Consider the following 14,567-nt stretch of genomic DNA (forward strand, 5'->3'; position numbering starts at 1 on the left):
ACACAGACAGAAAATAGGTAGCAAAACTTAAATCCATGGGTGGCGTTTAAAATAAAACTAACAGGGTAAACTCCTGAATCCCAGAATAAAACTAAGACAAAGAAATCATTGAAAACCCCAAGACTTTCCTGGGGTCAGTGTCTGTGCAGGAGGAAGAAGCAGAAAGCAATAAAAAATTTAGCCAAACAGAGAAGAGAGCGCAACATGGCCAACAAGTATTCACTGGAAAGCACAGGGGCCAACTTGAGGACAACAAATGCAGCTTTGGCAGGATTTTCCACTCTGAGACTATGGCTTCAGAGTGAGACCTCTGGGGTGTTTTGTAGTCTAGGCTCTGGTAACTCTGAGGATTCACCTACTGCTTCAGGATTGTGCCTTATGTGGAAAATTAAATTTACCCAAGACCAGGACAGTAGAAACAACAGAAAGAGAATGGGTAGATAAATGTGGGAAGTGAATTGAATCAAGAAATCTCAAAGAGTAAGTCATTATATATAGAAAACTACCTTGAAGTTAGAAAAACTACCTTGATTCATGCCATTTAAAAAATTTAAGAATCTAATTTCACATTAAAACAGGCAACAAGAAAATATGCACATCAGACCTCATATAAAATATTAAAATCTATAAGAGGATTTTAGATGAATAAACACCCCTAAATACACAGAAAGAATATGTGAAAGACACATGTACAAAACAGGTCAAAATGATAACTTACCCTTAAAACAAGCCCAAAAGTCACTAAGAAAATGATATAAAGCATGAAGAAAAACACAAATCAGTACTACATTAAATGCAAGACTAAGAGTAATGGCAGAATTCAGAAAAGAATTCAAAATTAAACTAATTTCAGAAAGGATAGTAAAATGGAAGAAACACATAATAAAGAACACAAGTTTATGCCATGAGATAAATTAAAAGTAAAAAGATAAAAATTTTTAAAATAAAAAATGACAAGTGAAATACAAAGGATTATACAAGTTACAGATACTGAAACAAACAAATAAGGTCCAACAACCAGCTAGAGTCTTTGAAAAGAAAAACAAATTGAGAGAACACAGCTATTAAACTATAAGAGGAGAAGCATGTAGAGATTAAAGAGAAGTTTTGAAATACATATTGAAAAGCACCTAACATGCTTATGAATTTCAACTCAGAAGGGTGAATACCAAGACATGTTACAATTACTTGAAATGAAAACAAAACAAATAAATTAAAATTCTCTTTAGGCATCTCAACAAAAAGAGAAAATGACTTATAAATAAAATTACAAATTTTAACATGAATGTTTTGTACCAGAAGAAAATAAAATATCATTTAATATATTCAAAGAAAGAAAATATGTATCAAGCATTCTATAGCAGCCAACACTTATTTTCACATAAAAAATAGAAAAATGTTATCACCATGTAAGAACTCAGGGAATATTCTTTTGTGGCATTTCTGTGGAATCTGCTAGAAGATAAACTTAAGAAAACTAAATTGACTAGGAAAATATTAACATAATAGTAGTGAGAATTAAATATATGTTGTTTTGCAGAATTGAGATCAGAGGAGTACTGAACAAAAGTGAGTATAATATATGAGGACTTGATACTTTTAGAGTGTACATACAGTACAATATAAATAAAATTGCATATTAGGAATAGCAAGTAAAAGTAATTAGAATTATTTTTGAATTCAAATTATTATTTTAAAACTGTTGAGTATGTAGTATGGGATGAACTGCCTAGTAATTGTGGACTATTTTAATTCTGTCACCTCTGTGTTTTTTAAAACCAGGAGTCTTGATCTGGAAAAAAAGAGACAGATATAACATAGAAGATGTTTGTATATCACTATGAAACATCAATATGGGTTCATGAAATACTTTATTTATAAAACTATAAGCATGAATGCATATTTCTAGCTCTTTCTACTAAAAAGGCCTGGAAATGATGACAAAGCTTATAGCAATGAGCTGCTTTGTGAAGACTGAAACTGTGATAGAAGGCAGGAATTCTTGAAGGTTCTAATTCTGATGCAAAAATGTACAAGATAAGCCCCATGTTGTTATACAAATCTCAGAGAGAGTATCAGAGACTATGAAGTTAGGCCGGGGCTGGTGGCGCAGGCTTGTAATCCCGGCGCTTGGGAGGAGGAGACAGGAGGATCCGGCTGGTTTGAAGCCAGCCGCGTGCGCTGGCTTAGGAGACCCTGTTTCCAAATAAAAATATAAAACAGGTCTGGGAGTGTAGCCCGGAGGTAGAAGGGCTTCCAGTACCACACACAGAAAAAGACTATGAAGTTTGTGTGAAAAAACTTAGGAGGTGAGTTTTTGAGGTTTCTACTAGTTAAATGGGAAAAGTTGATCCACAATAAAACTCATCTATCATGTTTAATATCATGAATTTATAAAATAATATAGTTTGTCATTTTTCTTCTTCTTCTCCTCCTCCTCCTTCTTCTTCTTCTTCTTCTTCTTCTTCTTCTTCTTCTTCTTCTTCTTCTTCTTCTTCTTCTTCTTCTTCTTCTTCTTCTTCTTCTTTTTTGTGGTACTGGGGTTCCTGGAAGCCCTTCTACCTCCGGGCTACACACCCAGACCTATTTTTACATTTTTATTTGGAAACAGGGTCTCCTAAGCCAGCGCACACGGCTGGCTTCAAACCTGCACGATCCTCCTGTCTCTGCCTCCCAAGCGCTGGGATTACAAATGTTCACCACCATGCCCGGCATATAGTTTGTCATTTTTAAAGGATAATAGGGGTCAAATTTATCATTTGAAAATTGAGCAGGAAAAGAACCAAACATTTTTCATAATTTTCATATATAAAAAGTAGTTGGTGACCAAATAGTAGATGAGAGACAGTATTTATCATAATTTTATGTTATTGTTGAATCTGAGTTATTAAATAAAAATAATGATATAATTATAATATTACTATTGAGAGATGTAGTGTTTGCATATAAAAGACTACTAATGTCAGAAAAGAGAGAGAGTGGGGCATGGTGGTGCACGCTTGTAATCCCCGCGCTTGGGAGACAGAGACAGGAGGATCGTGCTGTTTCGTAGCCAGCCTCACTGGCTTAAGAGACCCTGTTTCCAAATAAAACAGTATAAAAAAAATAGGTCTGAGAGTGTAGTCTGGAGGTAGAAGGGCTTCCAGGAACCCCAGTACCACGAAAAAAAGAAAAAGAAAGAAAGAAAGAAAGAAAGAAAGAAAGAAAGAAAGGAGAGAGAGAGAGAGAGAGAGAGAGAGAGAGAGAGAGAGAGAGAGAGAGAGAGAGAGAGAGACAGGCTTAAGAAACAACCAGACATGATGGACTTCTGACTTAAAAAACATTCCACTGTCACCTACATTTTTAAAAAAGGAATTAAACTAGAATCTTTTCAAGTATTTTTTTAGATATAACCTCCCTTTTGTAGGAAATATGGAGGACAGAGACACATGGTAAAATGCACTCTGAATTGTCCAAGACAACAAAGCTTAACACAATTTAAAGTAACAAATTATCTTTATTCATACCCTATTACAATAAGGAAAAAGAGACTTCACAGTGTAGAAATGAGTTTGATTCTAATTATAAGGACTAGTGGTAACTTATATCCCAAGGCAGGGGGGGTCAGTGAATGGAAAAATATTAAGAAGAGACATCAAGGGTAGGGAGCTTTTTGCTAAAATGACTTAATAGAATTTTTAATAATGACAGGCCAGAGTAATAAGATGTCAGGAATAGGGTGAGAAACTTGATTAGATATTCAGGGTATTTTAGTTCAATTTTTGTTGGTATAACAAAATATCTAAAACTAGGTAATTGATTAAAATAAAAATTTATTTGGCTCATCACTATGCTAATTCTGCTTACCATCTGGTGAGGATCGTGTGTTACATAGCAGGGGCATTCATGGAGAGACAAAGCAAATGTGTCAGCTGAAGTCTCTCTTCCTCTTCTTTGTTTTATTATTATTATTATTTTTATTGGTACACTGTATTCATACATCATAGTGGGATACAAACTTTTGTAGACATACATGCACAAATCACCCAGTCAGCCCCCACCCGATCCCCACCCCATTCTCTCCCCATCCCTCCTTCCCATGCTTGGCTTAGTGGTTGACATCTAGTATTATAGCAATTTATCCAAAATTAAAAATGATAATCTCACATAACAGTTTCATTTGTCTGATACCAAGCTTTTGATGACTTAAAGATAACATTTCAATATTTCTTTTTACTTTCTTTCTTACCAGAGAATATTTTTTTTCTATTTTTTTAGGTGAAAATATCATATATTTATATATTTATTTTTCAGAAAAAAATCTATCCTAATAGGGAATATGGACTCTAGATACCCAAAATGATCTTGAAAAAGAACAAAGCTAGAAGATATATATTTTCTGATTTCAAACCATATAAAGCTACAATAATTGAAACAGTGTAGTACTGTTCTAAAGGCAGATATATAAACCATTGGAGTTAAATAAAAGCCTAGACCTAAATTCTTCCCTATATTGTCAAGTTATTTTTGACAAGGTTTCCATGAACATTTGGTGGTGGGAATAATAATCTTTTAACTAAATATTGTTGAAAAATAATAATTACATGGAAAAGAATAAAATTGGACCCTTACCTAATCCCATATACAAATATTAACTCAAAATAGATAAAAGACCTAAATATAAATTTTAAGACTATAAACTTTTAGAAGAAAATCTGGGTCATAAAACCTCACAACATTGAAATTGGCAGTGATTTCTTGGATATGATTTCAATGGCACAGGCAACAGAGGAGTATACAAACTCCCTAAAAAATAAAAAATATTGTATATCCAAAGACAATGTAAACAGAGTTAAAAGTTACTAATAGAATGGGATAAAATATTTCCAAATGCTATATCTGAAGGTATATTAATATTCCAACTAGACATCCTAAAAAATTAACAACAATAAAGGCAAACAATACAATTTAGAGATAGGTAAAAGACTAACATAAATAACGAATCTCCACAGATAACCAATCTTAGTTGTCTGTTGGATGGAAAATCTTGTTTCTCTGGTTCTGGTGTGTGTTACCTATTTCTTCTTTGTAGTTAATCTCTTTGAGTATTTTCTCTAGCGCTGGTTTTGAAGACATAAATTCCTTCAGTTTCTGTTTGTCATGGAAGCTTCTTATATCTCCATGTAATTTGATAGAAAGTTTTGCTGGGTAGGAAATTTTTGGCTGGAAGTTGTTTTCTTTCAGAGTTTGGAATATGTTACTCCAAGCCCTTCTGGCTCTCATGACTTGGTTTGGGAAGTCTGGAGTGATTCTAATTGGTTTGCCTCTGAATGTCACTTGGCCCTTTGCTTTTGTTGCCTTTAAGACTCTCTGCTTGGCTTCCACATTGGTCATTTTGACAATTATGTGGTGTGAGGATCCTCATCTCCGATCCTGTCTAAAGGGAGTTCTATAAGTTTCCTGGATCTGTTTATCAACCTCTTGCTCTATGTTTGGAAAATTTTCTGCTATTACTTCCTTGAAGAGATTGTTGATCCCTTTGGTTTCACTTTCTTTTCCCTCCTCTATTCCAATTATTCTTAGGTTAGCTCTCTTAAAATGGGCCCATGTTTCTTCAATATCAGATTCCTGCTGTCGGATATTTTTTTCTAGATTAGAAACTATGCGTTCATTTTTGGAATGATCATCTTCTAAGTGCAAGATTCTTTTCTCCATGTGGTCTAATTGGTTGTTTGTGCTTTGAATTGAGGCCTTTACTTCATTAATTGCATCCTTTATCTCTTTTTGGCTCTCTCTGAGTTCTTTTTGAAGCACCTCTATTATTTCTAAAGTTATTTTCCTGATTTGATCTTCTAGAAATCTCTGATTTTCTGTTTTATCGGGTTCTGATGTTGTGGGGTTGTGGGCATTCATTGCTCCAGTGTTATTCCTCTTTCCCATGATTTCGGAAGTTTGTGCCTTCTCTGGGTTCTTCCCTTGGGTCACTATGCCTTCACTTAAGGTGCTCTGGATCTCGAGTCAGTAGTATCTCAGACCCCACTACTCCTTTACTGGGTTGTATCACAGAGTCTCTGACCCAGGGAGTCGATAGAGGCTGCTTTAGACTATGGGGTGTGCCAGGTTGGGCGTTCTCCTATGGTATGATATCTCTGCCACTGCCACTCCCCCACTGGGTCAAGTCCCAGGGAGTACAGTACTGGGATTTCTCCTCTGTGGCCCGCAATTTGACTCACTGTTCTTGAGTTCGCAGATGTAGCTGTACTGGACTAGGTGAATTCGCTGCTGCTGCCGCCGGTGGCAATATGGCGCCGCTGCTACGCCCTCGGCCATGACGCTGGCTTATTTCTTCTTGGTTTTGAGTTCCACTCTGAATCCCTGCAGCGTGTGCTGAGCTCAGCCACTGGGAGCTTTAGATTTTACCTGCGCCGAGAAATCCCACCTGGCTGTTCCGCAGCGGCTCACCTCGGCTTGCTATAGCCATCCGGTGAACTCGTGGCTGCCGCTGGCAGTATGGTGCTGCTGCCGCATCCTCGGGCGTGAGGCCGGTGTATCTCCTGTGTGTCTCTGAGCTCTGTTCTCAGTCCGCTTTCTCTCTGGAGCCTGGTGATTTTTTTGTTTCTCTGGTGATGGTGTTTTCTGGCTATGAAAGGTGCTGATTTTGTGGTAATAGAGATTGGTTGTTAGTGGGGCTCTTAAGCCCCGCTTTTCTCGGTTGCCATCTTCCCGGAAGTCCCCTCTTCCTCTTCTTATAAAGCCACCAAGGCCCTTATGAGAGTCCTATCCTTATGACTCTATCAAATCTTGATTGCTTCCTAAAGTCTCCACTTCCAAATATCATTGCAATATGGATGTGGGGATTATATTTCTAATACACAAATTTTGGATAGAGACATTCAAAACATAGCAGAGGGCCATCAGATACCAAATGGACTCAGGAAATTCTTTACCACAACTGGACTGGGCAGGCCTAAGGCAGGGCACAAGAACGAGACCTCATGAAAAATAGACCTCATAGGACCCTGTCTACACCTTGGTGAAAAAGGCTTAGTAAGAGTATGTAATCAGCTTTACTTAAATTATGGGAAACTGCAGGTTAAATAGCCTTGACTTGTTAACACACAAGAAAAAAGATAATGGGTCCTTTGAATTAAAAAAGATTTAAAAGACAAAGCAAATTAAAAACAATAATAAGCAATACTAAACTATTTAAATTAGAGATATACATATGGTCTAGTGGTTGCATGGTATCCCCTCAAATGATATATCCAAATCTTCATCCCCTAGTACCAGTGGAGGTAACATCATTTGAATCTAGGTTCTTTGCAGATGTAATTAAGTTAAGAGTTTGGGGGTGAGACCATTGTGGATTTAGGGTGAGGCCTAAATCCAATTTTTTTTTTTTTTGTAATAGAGATTGAATCCAGGGCCATTCTACCTGCAAGCTATACCCCACCCTTTTTATTTTTTTATTTGGAAATAAGGTTTCTCTAAGTTACTGAAGGCCCCACTAATTTGCTGAGGTTGGCTTGGAACCTGAAATTCTCCTGTTCCAATCTCCCGAGTATTGGGATTACAGACCTGTATGTCTAAACTCTGCAATTGATATTCTTATAAGAGAAAGGGGGTGGGATTTTAAACACCAACACAAAGGAAATGACCATGTGAAGATAGAAACTGGGTGCGGCCACAAGCCCAGGAATGCTAAGGATTGCCAAAATTTACCAGAGGCTGGGAGAGAGGTTTGAAGTAGATTCTTCCATAGAGTTTCCAGAGCAACCGAACCCTCCCAACGTGTGTGTGTGTGTGTGTGTGTGTGTGTGTGTGTGTGTGTGTGTGTGTTACTGTGGTTCCTGGAAACCCTTCTACTTCTGGGCTACACTCCAAGACCTATTTTTGAATACTTTTTTAAAATTTGGAAACAGGGTCTCTTAAGCCAGCATGACTGGCTTTGAACCTGCACGATCCTCCTGTCTCCGCATCCCAAGTGCGGGATTACAAGTGTGCGCCACCACACCCAGCTTCAACACTTTTAATTTTGAACTTTTGCTCTCCAAACTATGAGGAAACTAGTTCCTATTACTTTAAGCCATATATTTGATGATAATTTGTTACAGTATCCACATGTAACTAATACACATTGGAATATCAAGAAATACTACAAGAAAGCAATTTCTATGCAAGTCTGCAATAGTTCCTCGTGTAAGGAGGAGGCTGTGATTAGAATGAGGTATGTTCAAATTTTCCTTAAAGACTGATAATTTCTGTTCTTGACCTAGATAGCAGAAACAATGAGATGTTTACCTTACAACAACTCCTTAGCTCTAAAATATTTTATGTGTTTTTCTGTTTTGGGGTCCTCTGTTCAATGAAGAAAGTTCTCAAGTTCATTTGTAGCCAGGCGTGGTGGTGCATGATTGTAATCCCAGTGCTTGGGAGGCTGCAACAGGAGGATTGAAGGTTATAGGCCAGCCTCAACAATTTAGCTAGGCCCTCCACGACATAGTGAGGCTTTGTTTTAAAATAAAAAATAGCTTTTCGAATAGTGAGCAAGTTGGCGGAAGTGGAGCAGGAAAAGAAGCAGACCTTCTGCAAGTTCAGCTACCATGGCATGGACCTCGACCAGCTGCTGGACTTGTCCTATGAGCAGTTGATGCAGCTACGAAGCACACGCCAGCGCCACAGGCTGAACCAGGTGGAGGCGCAAGCAACACTCGCCGCTAAAGCACCTGCGTAAAGCCAAGAAAGGGAAGCTGCCCCGGGAGAAGCCGGAGCTGGTGAAGACCCACCTGCGACATGATCCTCCCGCCGGAGATGGTGAGTAGCGTGGTAGGTGTCTACAATGGGAAGACTTCAGCCAGGGGCAGATTGAGCCTGAGATGACCAGCTACTACCTGGGCGAGTTCTCCATCCCCTACAAGCCGGTCAAGTATGGCCAGCCGGGCACCGGGGCCACCACTCCTCCCACTTCATAGCCTGCCTGGACAATAAAGGATCACAAAACTCTGGAAGAAAGAAAAATAGGGATGGGTGTGTAGCTCAGAGGTGCCTCCGGGTTCAATTCCTAGTACCATAATAAATAAATGAATAAGTGAATCAATAAATAAAGTCCATATGTAATTCATACAGGGCTCCAGCCCCTCACATAATTTCTGCCATTATTTCTAGAAGGAAGTTACATCTGCCTGACAATTTATTCTTGACAAAGCCAAGATAATTATATGTTCTATTTTCTGTTGGACATTTTTTTTGCCAATAAATATGTTGTCATTAAAAAAAATCTTCCTATGGGTGTTAATCAGATCTCAGTTGTGACAAGTATCTGAGATAAACTTAAAAGTAGAAAAGGCTTACTTCGGCTCATAGTTTCATAGATTTCAGCTCATGGTCAATTTGCTCCATCACCTTGGGCCTGTGGCAGCTCACTTATCATGATGAGAGCATATGATGAAGGAACTCTTCGTCTTACGTTAGACAGGAAGAAAAACGACAGAGGGCAGAGGGGTCTGTGGTCCCAAGATCCCTTCAAGGGCATGTCCCCAGTGACCTTACTTCTATTCATGAGGCTCCACCTCCTAAAGGTCTCAACATCTTCCAGGTGTGTTACAGGCTGGGGACAAGCCTTCAGCACATGGGCCCTTGGGACACTTAAGATCCAAACCCCATCTATCAAAAATATCATCTGATTTTATTTCTCAATTGTCATCCTCTTCTACCTCTTTTAAAGAAGTACCTCTTTACTGCCAGCTTTGAGGCAATTGGGCCACCCCCACATGCATGTCACTGCCCTTTGTTGATTTGGACACCTAATTTTAAAAAGCAATCTCGAACCACTTCCTTCTCCAACCCAATTTAGTTTTTTATCTTCTATCATAAATGATGAATACTTCACATCATAGTTGACCTTTTAAAATATGTTATCAAAATAGAGACTAAAAATAGCACTGAACATTTGTCCTTGGGTTTTTAATATTACCCATTATCTGCTTTTCACTTTTTACCTACTCAAGCTGGAAAATCCTTCTTGGTTCACCCACCCTCTTCTTTTGGGTGATAATGAAAGCAAAACTTTGGCATCACCTTTATGTATCTCATTAGATAACCTGTTTATTGTTTGTCCCCACAACAGCATTTGAATCACAGTAAAAATCATATTCCATTTCCCTGGGAGCACGCTAAACTTCAGCAAGTAATTTCCTAGCTCATGACTGATTTGCTGGTCTTCTGAAATGAACAGTTTATGTGCATCATGGAACTTCCTGGGCTTGTTCGCTAATATTTTGTAATTATTTTTCTCCCTTGGGAAAGTCTTTTGAGAACTAACTTAAACTGAAATGAAAAAAAGTAAAACCAGAAATAATTCCAGGCCAGATATATTGGATGGGTTTACAAATGAGAGCATATGATGAAGGAACTCTTCGTCTTACGTTAGACAGGAAGAAAAACGACAGAGGGCAGAGGGGTCTGTGGTCCCTCTTTTGCGGGTCTGGGGATGAAACACAGAGGCATTCGTCCTCCAAGCTGCACCCCTGACCCTATTTTTTATTCTTTATTTGGAAACTGGGTCTCACTGAGTTACAGAGGGCCTAATTAGCTGAGGCTGTCCACAAACCATGATCCTCTGGTCTCAGCCTCCCGAATGCTGGGATTAAAAGTGTGCGCCACCATGCCCGGCCTACTTTTGAGTTTTAAAGCACCTTTTTTCCTTTCCTCTCTTCCTCTCCCCTCTCCCCTCCACTCTTCTCCTCATCTCTCCTCTCCTCATCTCTCCTCTCTTTCACTCTCTTCTCTTTCCTCTTCCTCCTCCTCCTCTTTTTCTTTTCCTTTCCTCCTCTTCCTCCTTCTCTCTTTCTCTCTCCCTCTGTCTCTCTCCCTCCCTCCTTTCTCCCTTACCTCCCTCTGTCTCTCTCCATCAGTTTCAGAGACGAAGGTTCAGATTGGGATTATTATGGATTCCAGCTCCGACTTTCTTTTACTTGGCTGAGGGGAATTATCACTCTCTCTCAACATTCTTGGTCTCAGCATTTTCACATACATTCTAATCAAGAATCCTTTTGTTCAAATTAACCCTTTCCAGAAATCCTACAACTAAAACAAGTGTGAGCAGACATGTCTTGTCTCCATGCATGTTCTTTTTTAAATTGGTGGTGGAAAGAGGTAAGGTCTGATTTTTGTTTTATGGCTTGGAATAGTACAGAGCCATCCCATGGGCTAACTAATTTCCGGAGTCCTTTCCATTTGAGTTCCATTTGTAAAATAGTTTGTAGGCTTAGTTATGGATATGGTTAGTGAAATACTAACTTAGGGAGATACTAGTCTAAATCTGTTTTTTATTTAAACATGTTATTTTAGAATCTTTAATTGTTGCAAATAGAGGAGTTAGGAATAGAGATATGATAAAAATCATTAGGCGTGTGCGCGCGCGCGCACACACACAGCCAATCTGCAGACAGTTTTCTGAATGTAATTGCACAGTGTGTGTCCGGTTCAAGGTGTCGCTGGGAGAGACACCTTGGTGCCTTAGTAAGATCTCCATGCTTCGCCGCCAGTCCTCGGCATTGTGAGCTCTTGATTCTGTTTGTGCATCCAGAATTAGTCTGTTCCAGTTCCTTAGTTTTACTTCTTAAAACATCAGTTTTCTTGAGGTTAGTATCTTCATCTCTAAAATGGAGATAACGGTACCTATCTAAAAAGCTGTAAAGATTGTTGGATAAGACAATGAATGCACAATGCAGCAGGAGATTGGTACCTGGGAGAATTCAATAAGGCCTGCGACTTTGGTCCTTGTGACACTTTCTCTTTAGCAGCATTACAAGGGTTTGTACTGTCTGATCCATATTCCAATTTCCCCAAGGCTGCAGGCTGTTCATTTTGGTACAATTAAACTGGGTTTTCACTGGCTGGAGTTAGAAGTTTGTAGCTTTGATATGAGGAACTAATATTGTAATCATTGCTTAGGCCATGAATGCTTTGGGGGAATTAATTATGTTAATATTTTAGCTGCTTACTTAGGTAAAATAAGGAGATTTGTGAAAGGTGCATATATTATATAAAGTTAATTATTTAAATTTACTCGGAAGTTTCATAAGTATTTAGAAGTAGTAGTAGTTACTAGACCAAAGAGGATAAAATTGTACTATTACTTAATTACAAGGAGTTTGCTTAAGATTGTATGGAACCTCTCTCCATTTATTTATTTATTTATTTATTTATTTATTTATTTATTATTTTTGGTGGTAATGGGGTTCCTGGAGACCCTTCTACTTCCGGGCTACACTCCCAGACCTATTTTATATTTCTTTTATTTGGAAACAGGGTCTCTTAAGCCAGCGAGGCTAACTTTAACCTGCTAGATCCTCCTGTCTCTGCCTCCTAAGCGTGGGGATTACAAGCTTGCGCCACCACGCCCGGCTCCATTTATTTATTTTAATTGAAAAATATTTATTTAGATATTATGTGCAATATATTTTGATACATATGCACATTGTGGAATGGTTAAATCAAGCTAATTAGCATGTGTTTTACCTGACTTCACATTATTATTGCTTTTTGTGGTGAGAGCACTTAAAATGTGTTCTCTGAGCATAATACACAGTAGGTCTCTTGAACACATTTCTCTTGCATAACTGAGATTTTATGTTTTTTTCACAACTGTCTCCCTAGTCTCCCCACCCCTATACAGAATTTGAGTAATTACATTGTCATGCATTTTTAGTGCACATATTTTTATGAAAATGACAATAACAAAAATCGGATGTTTTTTTCAGCAAGCAATAAAGGCAGCATGTTTTTCCTTTTGTTATAAATGTTAAAAGGTTTGATCCATAATTACTTATTTTAAACATTTTATTGATGCATTGTATTCTTGCATCTTAATGGAGTACAAGATGGTAGAGCCATACATGCACACATCACCAAATTAGCTCTTACCCAGTTCCCTCCCCTCCCTCCTTCTCATGCCATGCATCTTTATAGCCCATGCCTTTTCCAGATTTCATCATGCTTTTCAGATAATAATAAAAACAAAAACTGCTGTGAGGCAGAGATAACAATTGCAAACAACATTACTAGTGAGAAATGAGGTAGAAAAGGCTTAGAACTTGCTCAAAATTGCTCAGGATACCCATTCTAATAGAAGGGGCATGCTTACAGGTTTTGTGCTTGCTCGGAGGTGATCGAAGTGGATTTCAGCATTACTACATCGCAGAAAAAATAAGAATTTCAGAGTTGAACAATTTTGAGTGGAAATTCTATTTAACCACTCTGTATATCTGTTTTTTTATGCATCGAATAAAATTAATAAGTACCAAGTCACTGTGAAGCATGAATGAGAAAATGTATAAATAGTGTCTAATTGCTCATGGTGAACATAGTTTGTACTACTACTTACCTTTTCTTTCAGCATGGAGATGGATATGTATGGGCACTCAGTCAATGTGAGTTTCCTTCCCAGAATGGAAAAAAGATTTTTTTTTCCCTTACTATTTAATTCTTTATTTCTGGCAGTGAAATATTTTGCTTCATAAAAACTGTGCTTATAGCTGGGTGCATGGCTTAGACCTGTAATCTTAGTAGTTGGGAGGCAGAGACAGGAGGAACCCAGGCTTGAGGTCAGCCCCAACAATTCAGCAAGATCCTCAGCAATTTTATGGGACCCTGTTCCAAAATAAAAATATAAAAAGGGCTCTGGATGGAGCTTGGAGGGAGAATGCACATGAACTCAATCCCTAATACAACAAACAAAAACAAACTCAAAACAAACAGAAACCTGTTGTTGTTGTTGTTGTTGTTGTTGTTGTTGTTGTTGTTGTTATGCAATGCTGGGAATTGAACCCAGGGCATCCTGCATGTGAGGCAAGCACTCTGCAACTATGACACATCCCCAGCCTGAAACAGCAATTACTCCTTTCTTAAGGGCAGAGACTGGTTCTGTTTTATGAACAGGTTAGAAGTGTCCTTAAGTGAAGTTACTTTGGAAAAAGGAGTGGGAATGAAGACCACACATAAAAACTGGTTGGACATTTTGAATACATCAAGGCTCTCCAGTGTATAGAAATAATATTGAGAAATTAGTAGTCATAAAACGTGGCTTCTCACTACAAGACTGTTTCACCAACCCTGAGAGTACCTTTATACAGATAAGGACAAAAAAGCTGTCCAGGGAGTACACAGTTCAGGACTAGCTCTGATCTGCTCTGTAATCCTCTGGCCTTACTGGGCCTGCTTATCAACTTTAAACTGGGAACAGTAATAACTACTTTGTTTACATTATTGGGTGATCAATTATGAGAATGCAGCTGAGCTCAGTATTCATGGATTCTGTATTTGCAAATTCACTGTACTGGCTGAAATATATTTCCAGCCCTTGAGTCAGTACTTGCCAAGATGACACAGACTTCAGTCAACAATAGGAGTCATTTTGTCCAGCAGGATGCTCAGGGCTGAGTCTCCTCCTAGTTCCTGCTTGTGAGAAGTCGAGATGCCAGCAGCCTGAGAGACAGGCTGAGGTTTCTCTATAAAATGGCTACCTTGTGAGAAAATGGAAGAAAAATAGAACAGTTCTTACTCCTGTCTAAAAGGGTTACTTACTT

The 14,567-nt window shown here is 38.4% G+C and overlaps 1 pseudogene across 1 annotated transcript; it reads left to right on the forward strand.

Annotated features, from left to right (window-relative positions):
• The first annotated feature begins 204 nt into the window (after positions 1 to 204).
• Positions 205 to 8,951, forward strand: LOC308265102 (small ribosomal subunit protein uS19-like; annotated as a pseudogene). The gene is made up of 2 exons: positions 205 to 301; positions 8,511 to 8,951. The product of its transcript is annotated as a small ribosomal subunit protein uS19-like (transcript).
• Positions 8,952 to 14,567: the final 5,616 nt, after the last annotated feature.

The sequence above is a fragment of the Muscardinus avellanarius genome (assembly GCF_963383645.1).
Source record: "Muscardinus avellanarius genome assembly, chromosome: 7".
Lineage (NCBI taxonomy): Eukaryota > Metazoa > Chordata > Mammalia > Rodentia > Gliridae > Muscardinus > Muscardinus avellanarius.